This window comes from Ursus americanus, chromosome 10 (genome assembly GCF_024610735.1).
Source record: "Ursus americanus isolate L20-20 chromosome 10, mUrsAme1.1.p, whole genome shotgun sequence".
NCBI classification, from domain to species: domain Eukaryota; kingdom Metazoa; phylum Chordata; class Mammalia; order Carnivora; family Ursidae; genus Ursus; species Ursus americanus.
The window spans coordinates 63094825-63119576 of NC_142136.1; the positions used below are offsets into that span (position 1 = coordinate 63094825).

A 24752-nucleotide genomic window follows, 5' to 3' on the forward strand; every position below is an offset into this window, starting at 1 on the left:
GCAAACCAGTTGCTCTGGTGCTGTTGATGGCTATAATGATCGCTTTAGTCTGAAAAGCTAGTAAGGAACAAACGACAAGTAACAGTAACCATCAGGGCCCAGAAGCGTGTCAGAAAGAGTGGCTGGTGGGGCCCGAGGGGGGTCCAAACCGATTTGTTGGTCCTGTATCTCTTGTTCTGGTAACAACCCTCCTTGGCCTCAGGCTCCAGGCGGACACAAGAAATCTCAGGGGCGGCGGGAGCGTTAGGGACTCGAGGTGACCCGGTGGCCAGAGTCTCCCCACCGCGGCCCGCCAGCGGGCTTAGTCACCCACAGAGGCTAGCCTGGGGTCCCGCAGGAGGCCCGGGGGGCAGCGCAGGGCCGCGCCGAGGCGCCCCCGCAGCAAGTTTCCGCGCACGTGGCCGCGGGGCGGGCCGGGCTCGCGGGCTCCCGGAGCGGCCAGGGCGCGCGGCGGCGGGCGGGGGCGGACCCGCGCGCAGGGCTCCTGGCCGCTTTCCAGGTCGGCGCACTAATACGGGCGATGAGGCTTCGCGGCTCCAGTCTGACTGACGCCGGCTGGGGCCGCCGCCGCCGCCGCCGCTGCAGCCGCTGTCTCGGTCTCCGCCGCCGCCGCCGCCGCCGGGCCCTGCAGCCGCTGGGCGCGCGCAGCCACGCAGTGAGTGCGCGGCGCTTGGAGCGGGCGGCTGGGGACCCACGGCGGGGGGCGGGGAGGCAGCCAGACCTGGGGTGGGGGGAGGGATGAGTGGCGTCGTGGGGACAGGTAAGAGATGCCCTCCCCGGCGCGCGCTGGGCGAGTGCGTGTGTGTGTGTGCTTGTGCGGCGAAGTTGTTCTTCCCCGAGGGAAGTCTCCGAGGCCCTTTGGTGTGTGGCTTGGTTCTTTGTACTCTCCATCCCCGTATTCCTTGGTAGAGCCTGTTTGGGGTGGGGTGGGGCCGGAGGGGACAGCTCCGGAGAGTTGGCCGCGCGCCCTCCCCGACGCCGCCGCCGCCGCCCGGGCCGCGGGCGCCTGGGACCTGTAGGAGGATGCTCGTCCCGCGGCGGGGGCGCTGGCCGTGCGGGGCTGTGGCCCAGGGCGTGGGCAGGGATGCGCGCTAGCTCTCCGGCACCCCGGCTGGGCACCGCGCGGGGGTCGAGCACCGAGGACAGGCGCCGTGGAGAACCAGACTCAGAGCTGAGTAACCGTTTGTTGTGGCCGAAAGTGGGGGGCAGTGGAGAAATCGGGGTGGGGGTAGTAATTGTGATTCAGCTGGCCTCCCTGGCCTTCTGTCTCATAGGCTTTTTTACTCTGCTTACCTTTGAGGCACGCGAAGTGGGAAGGAAAAAAAAAAGTTAGGAATGTTGTTAAAGTGTCTCCGGGCCAGCGCTTGGATTGTGTTGGGAGCTGGGATGTTTGTCTTTTCCTTCGCCTGCCATTCGGTGCCAGCTCTCCGCAGAGGGGAGGGGGGCGAGGTGGGGAACAGATACAGGAGACTAACTGACGCCAGCTTTGTGATCGGAAGGAGGAGCGCGGGGAAAACATTTTTATGGATGGCTAATCGCTGACAAGTCTTCCCGTTACTGTTCCTTCCTCCTCCCACTCTTGACAGTGGAAATTTCAAATGATATTTTAGAAATACTCCGTTGACTTGTTTCTGGGTTGGAGCTGGTACTCCTGAGAAATAGCCTACAAATAATGCATATCTAGTTTCGGAATAATATTGCATGTAAATTATTTACCCAGTAATTAACAGTCGGGTGCACACCCACAGGACACTGTGGATTGCTTTTAATGGATCCAATTTACAAGGGCCATTTCAGTGGTTTGCCAGATTTCTCGGATGATCTTTTGGAAGTGTGGGTTAGCAGGAATAATAGAGGATAACTGTCAAGTCATGACTGAGCAGAGCTTTTGGGGCATCTTTCTGAGTGAGTGAAATGTTCGTGCTACAAACAGATCTTCTGCCTTAGGAGTCCTGACGGTGTGAGGGAATGCCATTGGATGTTTATATTTTTAAAATAGCGATCTATATTTAAAAAGGAAGTAAAAGTAAAACCCAAACACATTCTCCTAACTCCAAATTCAATAAGTGAGTCTTTCTATGTTTGAAGGAAACCGTGAACAAGATTTTGGACTGTTTTCAAGTTTGTGGTTATCCAAGAAGGACACTGCAGATAAGAAAATGATGTAAGAGTTTATAAATAAGGAGCATTTTAAATGTAATATGACAAAAGTTTAAAATAATATATCAGAAAAAGAACTTTTAGTGATAATAATTGCCTTCATTGATGGCAAGACAACTGTCTTTAGCAGACAGCCTTCAGCCTCTTAATCTATTCTGACACAACCAACTCCCATTTTTATGCTCGACTGGCTATCTTTGTCTGAGTTGTTTTAGGCTTCAGCTCTGTGATTTTAAGCTATGTTTAAGAGAATGCCAACATAGTCTTGATCTGAGCAAACTCATTTTTATGAGTACACTGTTTACTAAAGATCAAAGGTATAAACAAATTTCAGGTTAACCCCCTAAGTACCTTATAATTCTCACATCTTTGTCATCAATATCTTAAAGTCAGCATGAACTATTTGACTTTTCTCCCTCTAAAATATTTTTCTTTTACTTCTGTATCTTCAGTTAATAGCTAATCAGAGAATGTTCACAGATGTCAACTACAGCATCCCTGATTGCCCAAGACATGGAATGAGAAAGAAGAGGTTTTGGGTTTTTTTTTTTTCAATGAAACCTTGCCAAGGATATGTATAAGTAATAAACAACAGGCAAATTTGTTTATCCTTTCAGTCCATGTGGTCGGTCAGTTAGAGGAGAAAAAAAATCTGTCAAGAAATTATTTCATAAAGATTAAAATATTCACTTTCAGTGTTAAAAATAGTTTAATTCTGATTAATGAGAGTGCAATTTCGTTTGCCAAATTGGAGAGCCGATGTTTCAGGAGTCGTCACTATAGCATTTGGGCAACTAACTAGTTTATATCTAACATTCCCTTTGCAATAAAGAAAACAATTTCATCATATTCTGCTTTATTATGTCAGAAATAATACTTATTCACAGAGTGTACTTTACTTAAAGGGAAGGTAAATGTTATGGAAAATGAAGACTTTTTTTTTTTTAATTTGCAAAACGTACTAATTATATTTTAAGCCTCTAACAAACCTTAGTGCAGATTTTGTTTATTGCTTCTAACATTTGGAGAGGAATTCAGAAACAGGGAAGTGTCCAGAATAAAAGAATAAATATAGCAGTACATTGAAAGCATGAATCTCTTCAAATAGTTGTAATTCTAAGCCGTTGGATTTATATTTCCTTGGTTACTGTTGCTAGTGAGTTGAAAAGTTATTCTAAAGCAAAAAAAAAAAAAAAAAAGGCAAACAGTAAATTCGTAAGTAGTTATAACAGTTTGAGCATGCTTTATAAATTTTTTTTTCTGTTAAGCTCATGAATGTTCATGTCATGAGTAGTCACATAACAAAAAATAAGCAATTATCCCTTGGCAATAAACTAACCTTTTAAAATAAATATTCCTACAAATTGTGTCTCATGAAACGTGTGCTAACTAAAGTTGTTAAGATTTCACAACATCTGTTAGCATTAGAAGCCATCATACCTGTGACAGCTGGGCGTTAATCTTGCCAGGGGACTGCATCACCCCAAACCTTCCCCAGCACCCTGCACTACTCTTCTTTTGGTGGCAGCCTCAGGCTGATCCCCAGACCACTTCTCTAGGTTTATCTTCCCACTCCTTCCAGATTTTATGCTGTCCTTAAAATAATGAATTATAATTTCCTCTCATGCCCTGGCTTTTCTCTTCTCTGCATCTTTACTCATGTTAAGGCCTAGAATGCCATCCCCTGCTTCCCAACCTAGCATCGGGTCCTCAGACATACTTGCATCTTCCTCACGTTCTATGGTCCTGTCCAGGTGCTGCCTTCACAGAACTTTTTGATGACCCTGGTCTCAGGTGTGTCCTCCTTCGAGCTGCTATGGCTCTTTGCGTTTTCCACTCTTGCCACATCTCGTCTTGTTTTAAGTTACTCATGTGCTAATTTATTTCTTCTAATCAGTCAGTGCTTTCAAGACCTATGAAGGAAGGGACGATGTCTCATCTATCTTTTTCATTCCCTTAATGCCCACCACAGTGCCCAGCATACTGTCCAGTCAATAAATGTTAATTAAATGACACATCTTTCACTGAACCCATGTTTTTGTTTTTGTTTTTCTGAAATAAGATCTGTAAAAGGGTTTCGCCCATACCGTAGGTCTTAGCGGTCCATCTTGCAAGAAGCCAGTGTTGAACTTGAGCGGAGGACTTTGTTCAGAGGCTGTGGAGAGCTAGCCCTGAAACGCCTCCGGTCCAGTTGAGCCTCTTCTGAATATAGTGGCTGAGCATTACAGTCAGGAAAGCTTATGTGATACTCTTACTGCATTAGCAATTTTTCATATCGGATTCACTAAATACACAATGGAAACCATTTAGAAAAAACACCACCACCAACAAAACAGATTTTAATGTGATATGGCTACCACAATGAAACTCTAATGTGATTCCACAGAAAATCGGGAACATAATATGCTGACCCCTCTCCCCACCTCCCATAGCCACATAAAAATTGATACTGTTTTTAGTGTATATGTTTCAAACTGTGCTCACAAAAGAAAAAGCAGACTGCTACTGAGATGAGCTTCTGTTTTAGTCAGGTTGGATATATAAAGGGTCTTCTTATCAGCCTTGTCAGAGAGCTGAATCTCCCTTCTGTGCCGTGCTCATTGTGTTAATAAACAATACTAAATCATTCCTTAAAATATGTCATATTCTGTTAAGTGACTCAGAATTAATAGAGATAGTGTAATATAAAAATGTGATTTGTGTATAAATATCATGCTCTATAATACATTCAATTTTACAGTTTTAATTGGGAAGTCTAATCAACTCAAAACCGATTTTCCGAGACTCAAAGAGACTTGGATATAAAATTTAAATTCAAAACTTAAGATGAAATGCAGAAATAGTAAGAAACAAATTATAAATGTATGTGTACTGTTCTGTATCATTTTAGAAGTCATTAACACTGAAAAGATTTTGTTCTTCCCCTTCATTCTCTAACCCATATTTAATTCAAAGATAAAAATTTAATCCATAAAATAAATGTAAAGGAGTCCTACAAAGTTCTGATTTTTCCTATAAAAATTTTTGATTTTCTTTCTTGGGGGGGAAGTACTAAATATCAATTTTTTCTCTCTCTCTTTTGTATTCTGATTACTTGATATCATTGGTGCTGTTGCTTTAGTACATGAATTTCCCCTTGGGGAAATTTAATATTTAATATTTGATCACTTCCTTTTCCCCTTTCTCAAATTTAATTTTGAAGGTCTAGAAGTGGAAAACATGTATTCCTCAGTCATGAAACGGGTTTAGTGAAAAGCAGTCTTTGGTTTATAAACACTGAAATTATTAGAGATGACCATTCATCCCAAACCCCCTGTGACATGGAGAAAACTCCAGTTTTCGACCACTGGACAAATAGATGGTTGACAGTGGAGATTCCTTTTGAAACAAGCCAGAGACAGGCTTTGGGAGTAGTGGAAGTGGGAGCACTGTGAGTAACAAGAGCTTAGATTCACCGCTCGTGAGAGCGCTTCCCCAGCTAGACTGGGCCGTGAGCCCACTTGATCCCAACCCCGCTTTATCCCGAGGAATATCTTCTTCCGAGTAGTCTAATATTTTCACCTGTAATCTGTTAAATTGCTCGGAAGCTGATCAAATGTAGTTTTGGTTTGGTTAGTGTGTATGTAACTGTATGTTTTGATCTGATTTGATGAAATGCAGAAATTGCGACATGGGTAGGGTAGGAGATAGATCCAGAACTGTCATTTGGGACCTTTATCAGAAGTCTTGATGGATTTTGTCCTAAGTACTTGTGGACTGTGGAAGGTCTGGAGCAGATTTGCAGATTTTTTTTTTTTTTTTTTTTTTTTTACCAAGAGTGTGATGGATGGTGAAATTCAGCTGAAGTGCTGGGAGTTGCTTTCTGAATTCTTGTATCTAAATTTAACTGACTTGGGAGCCACACATTTCAGAAAATAACTTCGAAAAGGACTCACAGATTCCATCAGAGTTTTCCATCTCATGGTAGAGTATTTGACTTCTATTCACGCTTCATTATAAATCCATTAATCCATATTGCTTTTTTTCTTTGCTGAGAATCACACAGGAGAAAACTGGAGTTTGGTTGGCAGAGGAAGAAGAGTTCATTGAAAAGTTTGTACATCGGGGCAGTTGTGAGGATTCAAAACACCTTAGCTTGGACAAGCTTATGCCAAAGACAGACATTGCTTATTTGGGCTGGTGTTAGCAGTGTTAGAGGCCACCTGTATTCGGACTTTAGAGGGTCTCAGTAGGCTGGCCAGGTCATCTATCAGCACTCAGAACATTGTTTCTCTGGGAAAATGAATTCCGGTTTCCAAATGACTACCCAGAAATTGGCACGACTTGTTCATAAAGTGGCGTTGCCGGTGATTAATGGTTATGATGAATGATATGAGATTATTGTTACGGTTATGATTAATAGTTATGATTAATGATATGAGTGACTATTGGAAGCCAGTGAATGTAGAAGATGAGAAAATGTGTTAAAGCTAAAAAGATTTTAGTTTTCCTGAGGTTTTCCTTCACTTCTTGGTGCATTGATAACATTCTTTCCCTGTTTTCTGGTGGTAGTAGAATTTCACTTCCAGGAGCAAAAGTTAGATCGGATGTTTGTCAAAGAGAGACCTTTGTGTACAGAAGCGCTTCCCTTAGGGCTTATTGGTTAATTATGTTTACACAAAGCTGTCATTAGGTGTTGGCTGTGTTTGCAAACAATGGCAAGTTGGTGCCAAGGTGTTATTTCAAAGGAGTGACACTTCCTTTCTGTTGTCATTGACCTAAATGGATTGCAAATACACATTTAAAGTTTTTTTTCAAGATGTATGAATTATGTTTGGGGTTTTAAAATGTGATTTTGTGGGTGTAGTCATTGCGCCAGAAAGTGGGACTTATAAACTTGGAGGGCTTACGTAGGTTATTCATTCAATCATTGTTTACTCTCTCCCTACTGTACTTACACTGCCTACGAGGCCCCAAACCCTAAGGACCATATAAGAAAATCAAGTACCAAAAGAAAATAAAATCAGGATTTCATAGCCTAATGAGAAAGAGAAAGGTCAGGAAACCAAATATCAAAATATTTATCCAATAGTTTATGTAAAAACAAACAAACAAACAGTAATCTATTTGGATTTCTCTATATTTTTCCTGGTTAGAATTCCCTTTTTACTGTGTGTGAATTTTGAGTCACCCTTGACAAGGATAGTTATAAATGGTCCCATTTGGGGTCTTAGGACTCTAAATAAAAGTGAAATACAAAGGTAAGGGGAATAGAGATTCTTGCAGTAGGTGCTTGTTTAGAACTGAAGGATGCCAAAGACATCCCTAAGCCTGGAATTGGACTACTGTGCCTGTCAGGAGGAGAGCCTCTCTGCTTCTCTGGTTTTCCCTGTTACCCTCTACTGGTTCAAGAGTGAGTGTGATGGCCCCTCCTACAGGAAACCTCCCCTGGCCCTTTTAATAGCAGGTATGATAATCTATCACCTGTCTGGCAATAATGTGTTTAGATTCCTGTCTCCCTCTGTAGGCTATGCTATCAGAGAGGGAGGGGACCAGGTCTTATCTTACAATACCAGCACCTAGCATAGATGTCGGGCTCATGGCTGATACTTGTTACGTTTAGTTTCTTTCTTCGACCGCCGTCCTTTCTCTTCCCTAAGATATTTTGGCGTTTTGTAGACTAAGGCAGAAGGAAGGTTAAGACATTTGGATTTTTATCTGTAGGCAAGAGAACACTATTAAATTTTAACCTGTGGTCAAAAGAGAACTACTAGAGGGTTTGAACAGGGGAATCACATCACCGAAGGTGTGTTTGAAAGAGATTGAACTAATTGAAGGGGCGTGGTGCGTCTCAATGGCCACCTGGACACCTAGCAAAGCTGGTGAGATGGTGCTTGACACACCACTCGCACTGCTTCATGAACGTCCCCGGCAGCTGAAAATCAGAACTTCCCCAAACAGCAATCCTTAACACCGTTATGATGATTCTTGTCGATCAGTTTATAATCCCCACCACTCACGCAGCCCTTGGCCAGGAAACTCAGCCTCCCACAACACACACACATCAATAAAACTTTGAAAAAGTACCCACACACCATTTAAAAAAAAACATTTAAAATATTATTTATAGCTATTTAACGCTTTGCGGGTATTCAGTACAGGTTAGTGTGCTATAGGACAGCACCTGAAGTAGAAAGACTGTTAAATGCACAGGAAGGAGGGAATGCAGTATATGCTTCTGCGGGTCCAAGGAATTTGTTATATTACATCAGCAAAGCAATGGACTGTAGGCCAGAAGGTAGCCTAATTACATAGGGCTTAATCATACAGTAGTTAATGTTGGTGAAGCTGGATTTTACCTTCATTCATGTAACACTTGTGTGCCAGACATAGTGCTGGCAGACCGTTCTGTGGCATAGCCTGCGGCTTCCCCAGGAGCTGGGTGTCTCTGGGGAGAACAAGTAGCCAATGTAAGGAAGCAAGTGTCCTCTGTGCTTTCGTGCAGGTATAGGCCAGGTGCTGTGGAAGCCCGGAGGGGCGGTGGCGAGCTGATTGACGCTGCTGTCTGGGGTGTGGGGAAGGTTTCCAGGATGTAGCAGCGCACAGGCCTCAGGGCAGAGGGGAGGCAGTGGAGGACAAAAGGGATGAGGACTGATGAGACTGGGAATGCAGTCTGAGGAGAACCGTTGTGAAGAGCCTGGTTTGAACGTGACGCTGAAAGCATTAAATCTTACCCAGGATACTGTTTTTGTTCTTTTGTTTCTTTTTTTTTTTTTTTCCATGTAAAATATATAAATGCATGCACAGAACAGAAATTTGAAGACAGGGCGCCTGGCTGGTTCAGTCAGTGGAGCATGCAACTCTTCATCTCGGGGTTGTGAGTTCGGGCCCCACGTTGGGTATAGAGATTATGTAAAAGAAAATAAAATCTTCAGAAAAAAAAAAGACATTTGGTAACGTGTGTGTGTGTGTGTGGTGACAAATATATATGTTTGTGACAACCATTTTAAAGCACAAATAAAATACTTTTCATCCCAACCCCTGGAAATACCTGCTGTCCCATTCTGCTTCAGTCTCACAGCAAGGTATGTCACTAGAAAGTGTGACGGAATCTGCTCTGGACTTGGAAGGACAGGGCACTAGCGGCCCAACAGGGAGGGTGCTCTCTTGGGGGGGGGGGGTGGATGAGGGGAGGCCCAGTAGCACAGAGCTGCCGGCGTGGAGCAGACTCATTAGGGACGCCTGGGATGGGGCATAGCTACGAAATACGTGGGATGGTCCATCCGTGGGATTTAATGACCCATTGAATGTGGGCTTGAGGAAGAAGAGGAAAAAGATCTCCATGGTGTTTTTCTGAGTCTGTTTCTCACTTGGGCAAGTGGTGGGAGTGGTGCTACCAGAAAATATGGACTACAGGAAGAAAAACTGGTTTAAGAAAGCTAATAGGTTCCATAGATTCCATTTCTTTCTCTTAAAAAAAATAGTAAGTTTTATTTTTTAGAGCAGTTTGAGGTTCACAGAAAAAATTAAGGGGAAGGTCCAGAAAGTTCCCAAATACCCTCTGACCCCCACATGCATAGTCTAGGACAGTCTTGACGTCCTCCTCCTCCAGAGGGGCTCATGGGTCACAGCCTACACTGCACGTCAGTGTCACTCCTAGTCCACAGGGTGTTGTACATTCTCTGGGTTTGTGCGAAGGATAATATCAACCATTGGAGTATTAGACAGAGTGGTTTTACTGCCCTAGAAGTCCTCTCTGCTCTACCTGTCCACCCCCTTGCTCTCCCCAGCTCCTGGCGTAGAGTCCATTATTACATTGGAACGGATCACTCTTAAGGATCCTGGAGTATGGAAGTCAGTGGTGCTCAAATTTTAATTAAAAAAAATTTTTTTTTTAAGTCAACAGGGCCCTTTCATCAAAGAAGCCTCATTAAGGAAAGCTGAATGAAGAAGGGCTGCGTGGGAGGACGGTGGCATCTGCAGAGGGACACGGTGGAGCGCTTTGCCCTTCCCCCGGCATCCACCTCGGCCCTGCTCTCTTGCTGCGGCGTCTGACTCTCTCTGCTGTCTCCAGAATTCTGAAGAACACCGTTTACAAGCTGCACGGTAAGCACGTCTGGAGCTGGAAGGAAGGGCTGGTCGTTCCCAGATGCAGTGACCTCAGACTCTTGTGTTTCTGAAACCTGCTGTCTGTTTTTCAGTAGGTGTTTGTTTCTTTGTTTGTTTTGTTTTGTTTGGCTTGTGTGGGTCCCTTTCCTTGGGGTCCAGCTGCCAGCTTTGATTTCACTTTGCTGTCATGTGCCCCCGAGTAGCCTCTCCTCATCCCTCTCCCAGGGTGCTGCTCTTATGTGCTGTGAACTTGGAAATCGTATAAACATGCTTGTTTAAACGTGGCCGAAAATAGTTGCAAGTAGGTCCCGTGTGATCTCTTCTGTACAGACTTGGTAACACCTATCTTGGCAGGTAGAACCCTCTTTTGCTTGTCGCTTGTTCTCAATTAGGTTTTGCACAGATGAAACTGCTGGAGAGTCAAGTTTTACACAGTGACCACCTCCTTTCTGCCGGGGTCCATTTATCTTCTCGCCTTCTCCCTCTTTCTGACTGGTCCTGGAATGATATAGAAGATATCTGTTATGGCCTCAGAAATATCCACCCACCGGCTCTGCTGGGTGAATAGTAGCACTTCATGCTGATTAGGAAGAAAAGGATGTCATTATTTTGATTCCTAAAGTGATGCTAATATGTTGAGACACTGTTTTTCTTTTTACGTGAACATTTATCCTTTTTTTTCTTTTTTGCCTCTGATCTTTTTCTGAGATTGTTTTACTTGTTCTTTCTTTATTATTTTCTTCTTCTGGGCACCTTTTACTTCTATGAGAAGGCATGCAGGAGGAATAAGCTGAAGTAGAACTACTTGTTAATAATAACACATAGTATTGTTACATTAGTTTACAGTTTTCAAACTGCTTTGGCACACTTCCTCTCCGTATGAAAAGTAGTGATTTTTGTTTCAGTTTTGCAGAAGAGGAAACAGGATCAAAGTGGTTAATTACTTAACGGTCACACTTAGCGATGGAGCTAGCATTCAGACTGAAGTCTTCTTCCTCCAGATATTCATTATACCAGTTGCATATTGTTCCTGGAGGGGTGAGTTCCCTTGTGGGTCATTTTAAACCTGAATAATAAAATACCACACTTATGGGGTGGTATATAGTGTCTCCACACAAATGCCGACAATGGGAAGAATATAGTGGGGAATGCTAGAAACTTGTGCTGTAATCTTCCCAAGACAGTTTCGAAATTCTCTTATAACAGTCTTATGAGTTACTTACCCTTAACATTTTCAGTCATGCTCTTAATATTCAGAATCTACATAGAAAAAAATGTATAGCATTCTGAGTCTACTTTAAAAGTGGCCTAGGGGCGCCTGGGTGGCACAGCGGTTAAGCGTCTGCCTTCGGCTCCGGGCGTGATCCCGGCGTTCTGGGATCGAGCCCCACATCAGGCTCCTCCGCTATGAGCCTGCTTCTTCCTCTCCCACTCCCCCTGCTTGTGTTCCCTCTCTCGCTGGCTGTCTCTCTCTGTCGCATAAATAAATAAAATCTTTAAAAAATAAAAAAAATTAAAAAAAAATAAAAGTGGCCTAAATGATTAGGCATGTTTGTTAGATCCCCTCTTTGTTGCTCTAATGTCTGTTCTTCTTCCCTTTCACTACGTTTCGCATAAATAGAATATCAAACAGGCAAAAGAATAATAATTCTTTCTCCAAAAGAAGTGGTACTCAGCAACAATAAAAAAATTATCTCATCTCTTTATTTTAAAAAATAATTCTAAATTTCCACTGAAACTTAAGAAATAACGTCCAATCGACATTGACACTCTAACTAGATGAGTGGTCGTGAGAACCATATCCCAGCGATTTAAGTGAACGTAAATCAAGATTTTCCCAGTGGCTTCTTAAGTATCAATGCCAACGACACCAGTTTACCTCAGCACCTCATGTCATGAGCCCAAGGCTGCCTATTATAACCCTCTCTTAGTTTAGGCAAAATATATCATTTTTAGTAAGGACCTTTTGTTTTATGTGAAATTCAGTATTCATATAAAAAGAAATCAAACTGTGTTTTGGAGTTCTGTTTTAAAATGAGATTGCATGTGTGCTTTACTCACTATGAGGGTTTTGTTTGTTTTTGTTGTTTTTTTTTTTTTTTAAGATTTTATTTATTTATTTGACAGAGACAGAGACAGCCAGCGAGAGAGGGAACACAAGCAGGGGGAGTGGGAGAGGAAGAAGCAGGCTCATAGCGGAGGAGCCTGATGTGGGGCTCGATCCCATAACGCCAGGATCACGCCCTGAGCCGAAGGCAGATGCTTAACCGCTGTGCCACCCAGGGGCCCCCACTATGAGGGTTTTGATGTATTTGTGGGCTTTTATTGGGTGAGACTCAGGCAGTCATTACGTAGTGACTCTGGGCCACAGTTCACCCAAATCCAGAAATGATGATAAAAATTAACTTCAGATTTTCTTGTACTTAGTTGTGTATTATAGGATAAATTTATTAACCCAAAAATATTTTCATGCAGTAGATTCTGTTCCATTCCTATTCCAGGAAGGATCGTAAAGTCAGTTTTATGAAAGAGTGAGTTTCAAAATTTGTGGACCTTCTAATGGATTTGAAGGCATACAGATTTTGGAGTATTAGTAGATTTTAATACAACTTTATTTTATTATTATTTTTTAAAGATTTATTTATTTATTTAACACAGAGACAGCCAGGGAGAGTGGAAACACAAGCAGGGGGAGTGGGAGAGGGAGAAGCAGGCTTCCCGCCAAGCATGGAGCCAGATGCAGGGCTCGGGGCTGGATCCCAGGACCGGATCATGACCTGAGCCAAAGGCAGATGCTTAAGGACTGAGCCACCCAGGAGTCCCAGATTTTAATACAACTTTAAATATCAGATATGGGGCGCCTGGGTGGTTCAGTTGGTTAAGCATCCGACGTCTGATTTTGGCTCAGGTCATGATCTCAGTCTTGAAATCAGGCGACCTGTTGGGCTCCCTGCTCAGTGGGGAGTCTGCTTGTCCCTCTCCCTCCTCCTCCCACAATCCTCCGCCCTCCCCCTCCCCACCCCACCCCACACACATGTTCTCTCTCTTTCGAGCAAATAAATAAAATCTTTAATAAATAAATAAATATCAGATATATTAGTTCATGAAAGATTTATATTACTGCTTTCTTTCAGGATGCTCCCAGTTGTTGAATCTATGGATGTTTATCGAATGTAATTATTAGCTTTGAAAGAATTTTATAGTTTGTATTATAAAAATACCTGATTCCAAGAAAATAAATCTCAATAACAGTGATTGACAGTATGTAAAATTACTATTAGTTGTTTCTGGGATAGAAAATATTTTACAATTAAAAAAACAGTATTTCTGGACATTCTTCCATATTTTCCCCTTTTTCCTAGTGTAGAAGCAAATGATATTTTAAAAATAGTACTTCCTTTCTCTCCTAAGCTATGACCATCAGAGAAAATTGATATGTTTAAATGAGTCAGTATTAAGTGGAAGAAAGGATCTGAAAGGCCGGCAGAATGCCAGGGATTGCACAAAACCAAAACTGTGCCTGTCTTTCAATGAGTGTGGGCTGTTGGAAGGAGATTACCCTATATAATTGGGTCTGGGGTGTGTGTGATTTCCTAGCATTTTATGTTATCAGGGATTCTAATGTCTTTCAAGTCTTCCATGTACCAATGGCACATTATTTTCCATCTCAAAATTAGATTAAAAAAAACTCAGATTTTGGTAGAGGGAGACTTTATTTGTAAAATCCTTCGAAGGTAGCGATGAAGCAAATTATTATAACATGTGGAGTGTGATTTTTCTTTATTGTGGTAAAAATACATAAAATTTACCATTTTTACCATTTAAGTATACAAATCGGTAGCATTAAATTCATCACACTGTTGTGCAACTATCACTACCAGCCTTCTCCGGAACTTTTCATCCTCCCACGCTGTAACTCTGTCTCCATTAAACTGAACTCCCCATTCCCCTTTCTCCCAGTTCCTAGTAACCTCTATTCTACTTTCTATCTTTACAGATTTGCCTCTCCTAGTTACCTCGTATAAGTGGAATCAGACAAAATTTGCTTTTTTGTGTCTAGCTCACTTCATTAGTATAACATCTTCAAGTTTTATTCATTATGTAGCCTGTAGCAGAATTTCCTTCCTTTTTAAGCCTGAGTAATGTTGCATGGTGCGCATATGCCACGTTTGTTTATCCAGCCATCTGTTGATGGACCCTTAGGTGCTTTTTCTCCTTTTGGCTGTTGTGTATACTACTACTGTGACTATTGGTGTACAAGTATCCGAGTACCTGTTTTCAATCCTTTTGCGTGTATATATTTAGGAGTGCAATTACTGGGTCATTCCTACATTTAATTTTTGAGGAGCTGCCAAACTGTTTGACACAGTGGCTGAGCCATTTTTTATCCAACAATGCACAAAGATTGTCATTTTTCCACATCCTTGCCAACACTTGTAAGTTTCGGTTTTGTTGATAATAGCCATCCTAATAATTATGAAGTGGTATCTCATTGTGGTTTAGATTTGCATTCCCTAATGACTATTGATGTTATGATGTTATCATGCAATCATATTATTGACCATTTATAGATCTTGTTTGGAGAAATGTCTATTCATAGTGCTTCGTCCACTTTTGAATTGTATTGTTGGTTGGTTATTGAGTTATAGGAGTTCTTTATATATTCAGGATGTGAATCCCTTAACAGCTCTATGATTTACACAGAATTTTTTTTTTAATGGAATATTTGTAGAAAATCTTGTGAACCTATTTCCCACCTACTTCTGTATGTGATTTTTTGCATTTAAGAATTAGTTCTGTGGACCTTCATAACATATGGTCATGTGAATAAAGGGAATCACATATTTTTAAAAAATTCTTTGCTTTTAAAGCCTACCAGTCTTAGATCACAATAATTTGGAACAAATCAAGGTTAGATTAGAGGATATCTAGCCAGCATAAGAGATAACAGTTCAGTGTGTGATATACCTTTCAGTGACACAGCATTTAAACTGCAAATGAAATTAGAAGGGACATTTGGCCTTTGTAGGTTTAGAAATTTAGATCACCGAAGAAAAATTAGCTGCCGTCTCCTAGAGTCTGTTTTTCCCCTCGGTGGCTTCCTCATTGAAAAGTGTTTGTGGGAGTTGTAAATCACCTACGTTAGAAATCGGAATTTTTAAGACTTGGTTCCAGTTTCACTTTTGACATATTGATGTATTGATAGGGTTGAAAATCCGGCACAACTAAACCAAAAACCAAAGACATTAAAAAAAAAGTGTAAAACCTTTGGAACAGGAAAAGGATGATAAGTATTTTTAGTCTCACTTATATGTGGAGTCTTAGAAAAACAAAGTCAAAAGCAGATATATAGAATAGATATGAGATTGTCAGAGGCTGGGGATGTGGTATGGGCAAAATGGGTACAGGGCACCAAAGGGTACAAACTTCCAGTTATAAAATAAACAAACCATGGAATGGAATGGAATTGTGGGATAGTTAATAATACTGTATTGTATATTTGAATGTTGCTAAGAGAGATCTTTTATTTTTTTTTTTAAGATTTTATGTATTTATTTGAGAGAAAGAGTATGAGAGCAAGAGAGAGAGCAGGAGCAGGGAAGAGGGGCAGAGGGAGAGGGAGAAGCAGGCTCCCCGCTGAGCACGGAGCCTGATGGGCTCCATCCCAGGACCCTGGGATCATGACCTGAGCCGAAGGCAGCCACTTAACCGACTGAGCCATCCAGGCATCCCAAAAGAGTAGATCTTAAAAGTTTCTATCACAAGAAAAAAAAATGGTGACAGGTCTCAACTTGACTTACTGTGGTGATCATTTGTGATATATACAAATAGTGAATTACTATGTTGTACATCTGAAACGAATATAATGTTTTATGTCAATTGTATCTCAGTCAAAAGAGATTTTAGGAAGAATAGATTAGAGGAGAGAAAGAATAGGATTAGAGGGGAATGACCAGGAGTCAAGTTCAAGAAATGAAAATCTAGGAGAAGTGTCTCACCTCCTGGCACTGGGGGCAGGATAGTTCTTTGTTGTGGGTACTTTTACATTTCAGGGAATGTTGTGTGATACGATTGTTCTCTGAGTTGTACAGTGTTTAGCAGCATCTCTGGCCTCTGTGCACTAGACGCCAGTGGGACCCCTCCCTCCAGCCAACCTGTGGCAGCCAAAAATGTCTCCAGACATTGCCAAGAGCCTCGCAGGGAGCAAAGTCATCCCTCATTGAGAACCACTGGCCTAGGGTGACGAGAGCCTGAGCTAAGTTCTAACAGCAGAATGGTGATGAAAAGGGGGTGGGGGGGGAGGAGTGCAAAATTTTGAGGAGAGGAGAGGAAAAAAATTTCTGGTAGTTAAAATTTATTAAGCATCAACTATTTCTCAGGCACCAACACTAGGTGACATAATCATTTAACGGGGCACCTGGGTGGCACAGCGTCTGCCTTCGGCTCAGGGCGTGATCCCAGCGTTATGGGATTAAGCCCCACATCAGGCTCCTCCGCTATGAGCCTGCTTCTTCCTCTCCCACTCCCCCTGCTTGTGTTCCCTCTCTCGCTGACTGTCTCTATCTCTGTCAAATAAATAAATAAAATCTTTAAAAAAAAATAATCATTTAACATAATTAATAATAAATATTTATTAAATTCCTATCTTATACAAAGGATCGGAGCTACAGAGATGAACAAGACAGTCAAGTTCTTACAGTCTTTGTCATTTAATAGAAGAGAGATATATGAACAAACAAATTATGATCCAAAGTGAAAATAGTCATGTGTGTAAGATACTGAGAGGAGAATTCTGAAGTCACAGAGGCCTCTGAGACCTGAGTTGCATTTGAAGGATAAATAGCAGTTTCGCCTGCTGGAGTGGAGTTTGCAGGGGGGGTGGTGAACTGCCCGTGGTCTTTCTTTTTGTTGCTAAGATGATGACCAAGTTGAGGCAAAGCTCTCTCCAGACCATCACCACTGTCCAGGGAATAAAACTCCCAGACCATGCATAATTAAACCTAGGATGACTGCCTGGGGCAATTGTGCATTTTCCCTGAGGCTTGAGTAGAGCAATTAGCACCTGGCAAATCCCAGAGCTATGCAGTTTTAGGGCTAGTTTATATATTTCACATATTGTGTTCACAGTGCCAAGAGGATAAGGAGATGCATATCTAACTCCCATAATAAGTCGAACTCTGCCAAATTATATTGATAACACTTTGTTGATTTTGAAAAAGTTAAATAAGAGGCATATTTGCATCCCGGGGTTAACAGTTTCTTTATTAACCAGTAGGTGCACTGTAATGGAACCTAGAAACAGATGGAACCATATGGCTTTATTTGTGGAGTGGCCATATTGTTTAATCTCATGGCAGCAGAATTTGCTATTATGTAAGAAAAATAGTTATTCAGTGGCAGTTTATGTAATATATATTCAACAGGAGTGATCTCTTCATCCTTCCTTAATGATTCACATTTTAAAAATTTTGTAAATTGAAAAAAAAAAGTAAGGAACACCAAAGAAAATTTGCCAACACATTTATTGTAAGCTGCCCTACGTGTACTCAAGCTCTGCTCTTTCTTCACTGGCTTCGGTCCCATTAGTAACAATACTGTTCAGACTTGCTGATGTCACTACCCAGTTATTTAATTTGACTAAATGTGATAGATGTATTTATTTAAGATTTTGTTCAGAATTTTTTTTTAAAGGTCAGTATGGTACTTTTACATTTCAGGGAATGTTGTGTGATACGATTGTAAAATTACATTAACTTATCAAAAATACTTATTTACTTATACTAAAAGCTGCGGAGACTCTTGAGATAAGATGCAAAAGCTATTTGCCCTTTCAGTTCACAGAACACAATTCATTGTTATTCATTCTGTTTCGTCTTATCTGAGTGTTTGTTTTTGAAAAATATAAAATGTTCAACATGATAGTGTAACTTAGTGATTTTTAGTTTTAGTACATTTGAATTGCTAAAGACTGACTCACACCAGAATGGTTACTGGTGCTTATGCCTTCCTGCCAATATGGTTTTGAAAGGGTCCCTTACCACTGGAGCCTGAGGCCTTAAATTGCCCCTCCTTCCTGCCTTTCAACTCTTCTTTGACAGGAATTGCTCAACCATGGTTATCTCTTCCTCTCACCTCTCCTCCTCTCACCCCCATTCTTTTCTGGGAGTATGAATGACTCTGTCTTCTCAAGAGCCTATTTATTCATTTAGCAAATACTAAACACTTACTGTATGCTAAGCCGTATTCTATGTGCTGGGGTACTCTATGTGCTGGGGTACTCGGTGGACAAAAAATTCACATCCTAAAAGAGTCTATGTTGTGGGGAGGAAAAAGAGACAACAAAGAGTAAAAGTAAGTAAAATACAAATCAGTCTCGAGAAGGGAGAACAAAGGTGGGAGGCTCACACTTCCCATTTGAAACATCCTAGAAAGGTACTGTAATGAAAACTATGGAATTGGCAAAGGATAGACCTAGACACCAATGGAGTAGAATTGAAAGTCCAGAAATAAACCCAAGCAACTTTTGACAAAAGTGTTAAAACCATTCAGTAGGGAAAGAATAGTCTCCAACAAATGGTGCTGGGACAATTGGGTAGCCACTGCAAAACAATGAAGTTGGACCCCTACCTCACACTATTTCCAAAGTTAACTGAAAATGATCGATGACCTAAGTATAAGAGCTGAAACCATAAACTCTTTGAAGAAAACATAGGGGTAAATCTTCACGACCTTGGATTTGGCAGTGGATTCTTAAATATGATACTAAAAGCACAAGTAACAAAACAAAAAATAGATAAATTTGACACATCAAAATGTAAAACTTTTGTGCGTCAAGGAGCATTATCATGAGAGCAAAAAGGCAACATACAGAAAGGGAGAAATATTTGCAAATCATATTTCTCATTCTCTATATATCCAGAATATATTGAAAAAAACCTCTTACAATGCAACATAAAAAAACCCCACACAATTAAAAAATGGGTAAAGGGTGGGCCCTGGGTGGATTAGTCAGTTAAGCACTTAAGCATCTGACTCTTGTTCTCAGGGTTGTGAGTTCAATCCCTGATTGGGCTCCATGCTATGCTGTGGAGCCCACTTAAAAAAAATAAAAAACAAAAAAAATAAAATAGGTAAAGGACTTGAGCCAACGTTTCTCCAAAGAAGATATACAAATGGCCAATAAGCATGTGAAAAGATACTCAACACCATTAATCATTAGGGAAATCGAAATTAAAACACAACGAGATGCCACTTCACACCTACTAGGGTGGATATAATAAACAAACAAACAAACAAAAAATGGAAAATAACCAGTGTTGGTGAGGATGTGGAGAAATTGGAATACATGCATTTCTTTTGGGAATGTGAAATGTTTCAGCTGTTGCGGAAAATAGCTTGGCAATTTCTCAAAATGTTAAGCATAAAATTACCATATGCTCCAGCAATTCTCCTAGATTTATACCCCAAAAAATTGAGAACAGGGGCTCAAACAAATACCTGTACACAATGTTCATAGCAGCACTACTTAAAATAGCCTGAAAGTAGACACAATTTGAAAGTTAATTAATGGTGGAATTGATGAACAAATTGTTATATGTGTATGTATACACACACACACATACACACATACTCAATGAAAAAATATTAGCCATAAAAAGGAATAAAATACTGATACCTACTACCGTATGGATGAACTTCGAAAACCTGTCAAGTGAAAGAAGCCAGATACAAAAGGCCAGATATTGTTTGATTCCATTTATATGCAATATGCAGAATAGGTTAAATCCATTGAAATAGAATGCAAAGAAAATATTACCAGAGCCAGGGGCCCGAGGGGGGGGCAGGACCTGGAAATAAGGAGAAATTGTTTAATAGCTATGGGGTTTTATTTTGGGGTGGTGGGAAGGATTTGAAATTAGAGGTAGTTGCACAACATTGTAAATGTACTAAATGCCTCTGAAGAGTTCACTTTAAAATGATGGTTTTATGTAAAGTAAACTTCACTTTAACAAAATTCGGAGAAACAAGTAAAATATGTGGTATGTTAATCATAAGTCTGCTCCGGAAAAATAAAGCAGAAAAGGGTGAAAGAAGATGAGAGAAGGCTTCAATTTAAAATAGAGGGGACTAGTAACACGGCCTGTTAACTGGCTAGAATTAAAGGAGAAACTAAAATAGAGTACATTTATCTGGATGAACACGGAGTAATGTACAGAATTGTTGAATCATTATTTTGTACAGCGGAAGCTAATATAGAACTGTATGTTAATTATACTGGAATTAAAAATTAAGTAAATAAAAAATTAAAAATAAAGGCGGGAGCAGGGAAGGCTTCTCAGATGACAAGAGTAAAATTCTGAAGGAGATGGATGGGGGAGAGAGCCCCATTGGTGGAAGAGCTTTGTAGAAACAGAAATGTCCTGGAGTAGCTGCAGGGTTGGCGTGCTCAAGGCAAAGTGCGGAGGCAGTTGTGGCAGAAGTAGAGCGAGCAGAGGAGAAAGTAGAAGGAGAAGAGGGAAGGGAGGTAACGGGTGCATGCTCAAGGAAGAGTCATTCTAACATGCCACCAGGGTTGAGAAGTATAGTGCTGCAGGGTCTTGTAGACCATTGGAAGGACTTCAGGTGTGAATAAATCCTTGGGAGGGTTTTGAGCAGAGAAGGATCATGAACTTGACTTATGTCTTAATAAAGTCAACCAGGCTGTTGAGAACAGACTATGAGGAGCAAGTGAAAAAGCAAGATGACCACTTAGAAGGCCAGTATTATAATTTAATAAAATGTTGTTCTGATTCTGCTTTTTCCATACTATACAATTTCACCCAAACTGTTATTTCCTTTCCCCGTTAAGCGCTGATATATTTGGGACTAAATCCCTTTGATTCAGCCCTGTCCTCTGAGCTCCAAATCCTGTACTTAACTGCCTGTTGAATTCCACTTTGTGCTTTTCCTGACCCTCTACCCACCTTACCTCCTCAGACCCACTATATCCAAGATAGACTTCATTGCATCCATCTGACCCCCAACTTCAGTTCCTCCTGAATTTGTTAATGAATGATAGATCATCACCCATGTGCCCAAGAAATCTGGATTCTTCCTAGTCTCTGAATCCCAACAGTCGAGATTTTCCTGTATTCTAAATTCTGCACTTTTTCATATAAATTTCAAAGTCACCAGATAAAGTTATACAAAAAGATACTACTGGGAATTTGGTCAAAATGGCATGGTATCTACAGATTGATTTGGGGAGAACTGAAATCCTAACACTTTGGGTATATAAATTCATGAACATGATATAACTCTCCATTTAATTTCTTTCTGCAATGTTGTGCAGTTTTCATTGTAGAGTTCTTGCCCATTTTTTGGTTAAATTTATTCCTAAGTGTTTTATGGTTTTTGATGGTATTGTAAATGCTTTTACTTATTTCATTTTCCACTTGTTTGCTGCTAGTAAAAGGAATCAGTTGTCTTTATACATTTACCTTTTATCCTGCCACTTGATAGATTTGCTAGTTTCAATTTTTTTTTATAGGTTCTGTAGGGCTTCCTTTGTTGCATTTCTGTTGTCTTTGAATAGAAACAGTTTTACATCTTCTTTCCCGAGCTTTATGCTTTTTTTTTCCTTGCTTTGTTGTACTAACCAGCGCAATGATGAATAGAAGTGGTGAGAGTTGATTGTCTTTTTTTGTTTCCAATCTTAGTGGAAAATATTCTATGTTTCACCACTAATTTTAATGTTAGTTATTGGCTATGATAGCTGTCTTTTAAAGATTATGGAAATTTCCTTCTATTTCTAGTTTTCTGAGAGTTAGTAATATTTGAAAACTCATGAATGAGTAGTGACTTTTGCCAAATGCTTTTTCAGCATTTATTAAGATGATAATATGGCAGGTGCCTGGGTGGTGCAGTTGGTTAAACATTTAACTCTTCTGCTCAGGCCCCTTATTGGGCTCTATGCTCAGCAGGAGTTGGCTGGAGTTTTTCTCTCCCACTCCTTCTACCTCTACCCACTGGACACGCTCTCTCTGTCTCTCTCTCTCTCAAATAAATAAATCTTTTTTTTTTTAAGATGATAATATGGCATTTTTCCTTTATTCTGTTTTTATGATGAAGCAGTTGATTTATTTTCAAATGTAATACCAATCGTGCATTTCCTGTGTTAGATCCCAGTTGGTCATGAGGTATTAAACTTTTTAATACTGCTGGATGTGATTTGCTTATATTTTGTTAAGGATATTTACATCTATGTTCCTGAGTAATATTTGTCTGTTTTCCTATAATATCCTAATCAGATTTTTGTTTCAGGATTATGTTGGTCTTATTATATGAGTTAGGAAGGTTCTCTCCTCTTCAGTACTCTGAAAAATTTGTCTTTCTATTATTTCTTCTTTAAATGTTTGATAGATTTTGCCAGTGAAGGCATTTAGGCTTGATGATCTCTTCTGGGGAAAGTTTTTAGTTGTGAATTCAATTTCTTTAACAGATATAAGGCACTTCAAAATTTCAACTTCTTTCTCTGTAGATCAAAAATTATCTGTGTTTTATACGTCCATGTAACCCACACCTTAATTAAGATATAGGACATCCATCACCCACAAGTGTTCCCAATAATGAACTTTGGGTAAATAAGTCTTTGTAATTCAGGCTCTGTATGAATTAAGTAATTATAACTGAAAATGCAAATGTAATATACCTTTTTGCCAATCACATGTTAGCTTTATTTCATTAACATTTATAAAAATAAAAGGAAAAAAATAGAAATTAAAAAAATAGATATTCTTCTAGATTCTTCTACCAAAACAGGTTATCAAATTCTGAATTTTTTTTTTGCAGGTAAACAGTCTTTATTGTGACATTATTTAAAATAAAGATAAATGGGAAATAACCTAAAAAACATAATTGTAAAGCAATTGCCGTAGACCCAGATACAGACATATTATATACATCGGTTAGCCTAAAAGATGTGATGTTTTATTATATATTGTTATTGTTTTATTTTATTTACCTGTGTATTTGTTTAAGGGTTTATTTCAATTCTAGTTGGTTAACATATGGTGTAATATTGGTTTCGGGAGGAGGATTAGTGATTCATCACTTACATACAACACCCGGTACTCATCACAAGTGCCCTCCTTAATGCCCTTCCCCCATCTAGCCCCTCCCCACCCACCTCCCCTCCAGCAACCCTTAGTTTGTTCTCTATAGTTAAGAGTCAAATTTATTTTTGAATTTCTTCTCAGGATATCCCATATTCCTTAAGTTGATGCCAGTTTTAAAGCAGGCATGAATATATTTAGATTTATTGCACTGTAGTGGACTTATTTGAATGACAGGTTGGGCTTAAGCTGAAAAGGGCTTTGTCATAAGACAGAATACTACGCAGCAATTAAAAAGAATGAAGTAGATTTATATAATACTAACAGAAAATACGCTCAAATTGCAGAATGATTAAATATTTTTAAAAATTCAAGCTCATGCTGTACTTTTTTGTAAGTACCTAACTATGGATGAATATGCAGAGTAAAATACCTAAAAATAAGTTCAAACCTGTAACAGTAGTGATATCGAGAAGTATATGAAGATTTGGGACTTGTGGCTGCAATCAGAAGAAATTTAACCTTATCCATAATGTTTTAATTTTTGTAAGAATAGTAGCTTGATGTAGAACTTATGTAATTAGAACTATAAAGTGACTTGACTGATCTACATATGACTAAAGGCAAAATGCATCTGGGTTTTGTTTTTGTTTTTGTTTTAGCAATTGCTCTGAAACTCTAGAAAGCCAGCTTGTAAAAATCTGTACAGGGAGTGCTCTAAATCTGTTTCGTTTTTCCACATTATGGCACAAGAAATTATTGCAAGTGAAGTAAAAATGCTACTTAGAATTAAAATTAAAAGTTGAATATTACTCCACCACAAAACTTTAAAAACAAAATATTTAATAACATGAAAATGCTTACAATATATCATTCATTGAAATAGGCAGAATATGAGACATATCTATAAACAAACTCTCTTTTAAAATATGTTTGTTTATTTAAAAAGATTTAAAAATTCACAAAAATGTTAACAATGATTATTATCTCTGTGGATGAACAGTGGTTATTTGAGCTTTCTTTTTCCATATTCAGGTTTTTTTTTTTGTTTTTTGTTTTTTTAATGAACACAAATTGTTTTTTAAATCAAGGAGAGAAAACTCCCTTTCCTTCCCAATTAAGGAAGGAAGGAAGGGAGAAAGAAAAGAAGGAAAGGCTAGACAGGACAGGGAAGGTAAGAGAGGATGGGGAATTCTTAGCATTTGCAAACATGCTGCAGAGAGTTCTGGTACATTTTTAAATGAGAATGTTAGTAGAGATGTGTGTTAGAAACCTGGTGATTTGTAGAAGAGGTGTGGGACGGAGGGAGGGAAGTGAGAGGGATAGAGAGGAAGAGATGGTTTTGAAAGATGTTTAGAAAGTAAACCGTCCACAGGATTGGTAGGAGGGTGGGTAGGATTGGAACAAGAA

General features: G+C 40.0%; 1 protein-coding gene across 5 annotated transcripts in view; it reads left to right on the forward strand.

The window, feature by feature from the left end:
• Window positions 1-521: 521 nt before the first annotated feature.
• The window catches only part of SMAD9 (SMAD family member 9), a 73967-nt gene continuing 49736 nt past the window's right edge, over window positions 522-24752 (forward strand). For 4 of the 5 annotated variants that reach the window (XM_087865179.1, XM_045796948.2, XM_087865180.1 and 1 more), the window contains exons 1-2: window positions 522-655; window positions 10039-10245. The gene's annotated coding sequence lies outside the window, so the exon portion shown is untranslated. Of the gene's footprint in view, window positions 656-9330; window positions 10246-24752 lie in introns of those variants that run through there. The other variant, XM_087865177.1, reaches the window with a different exon arrangement.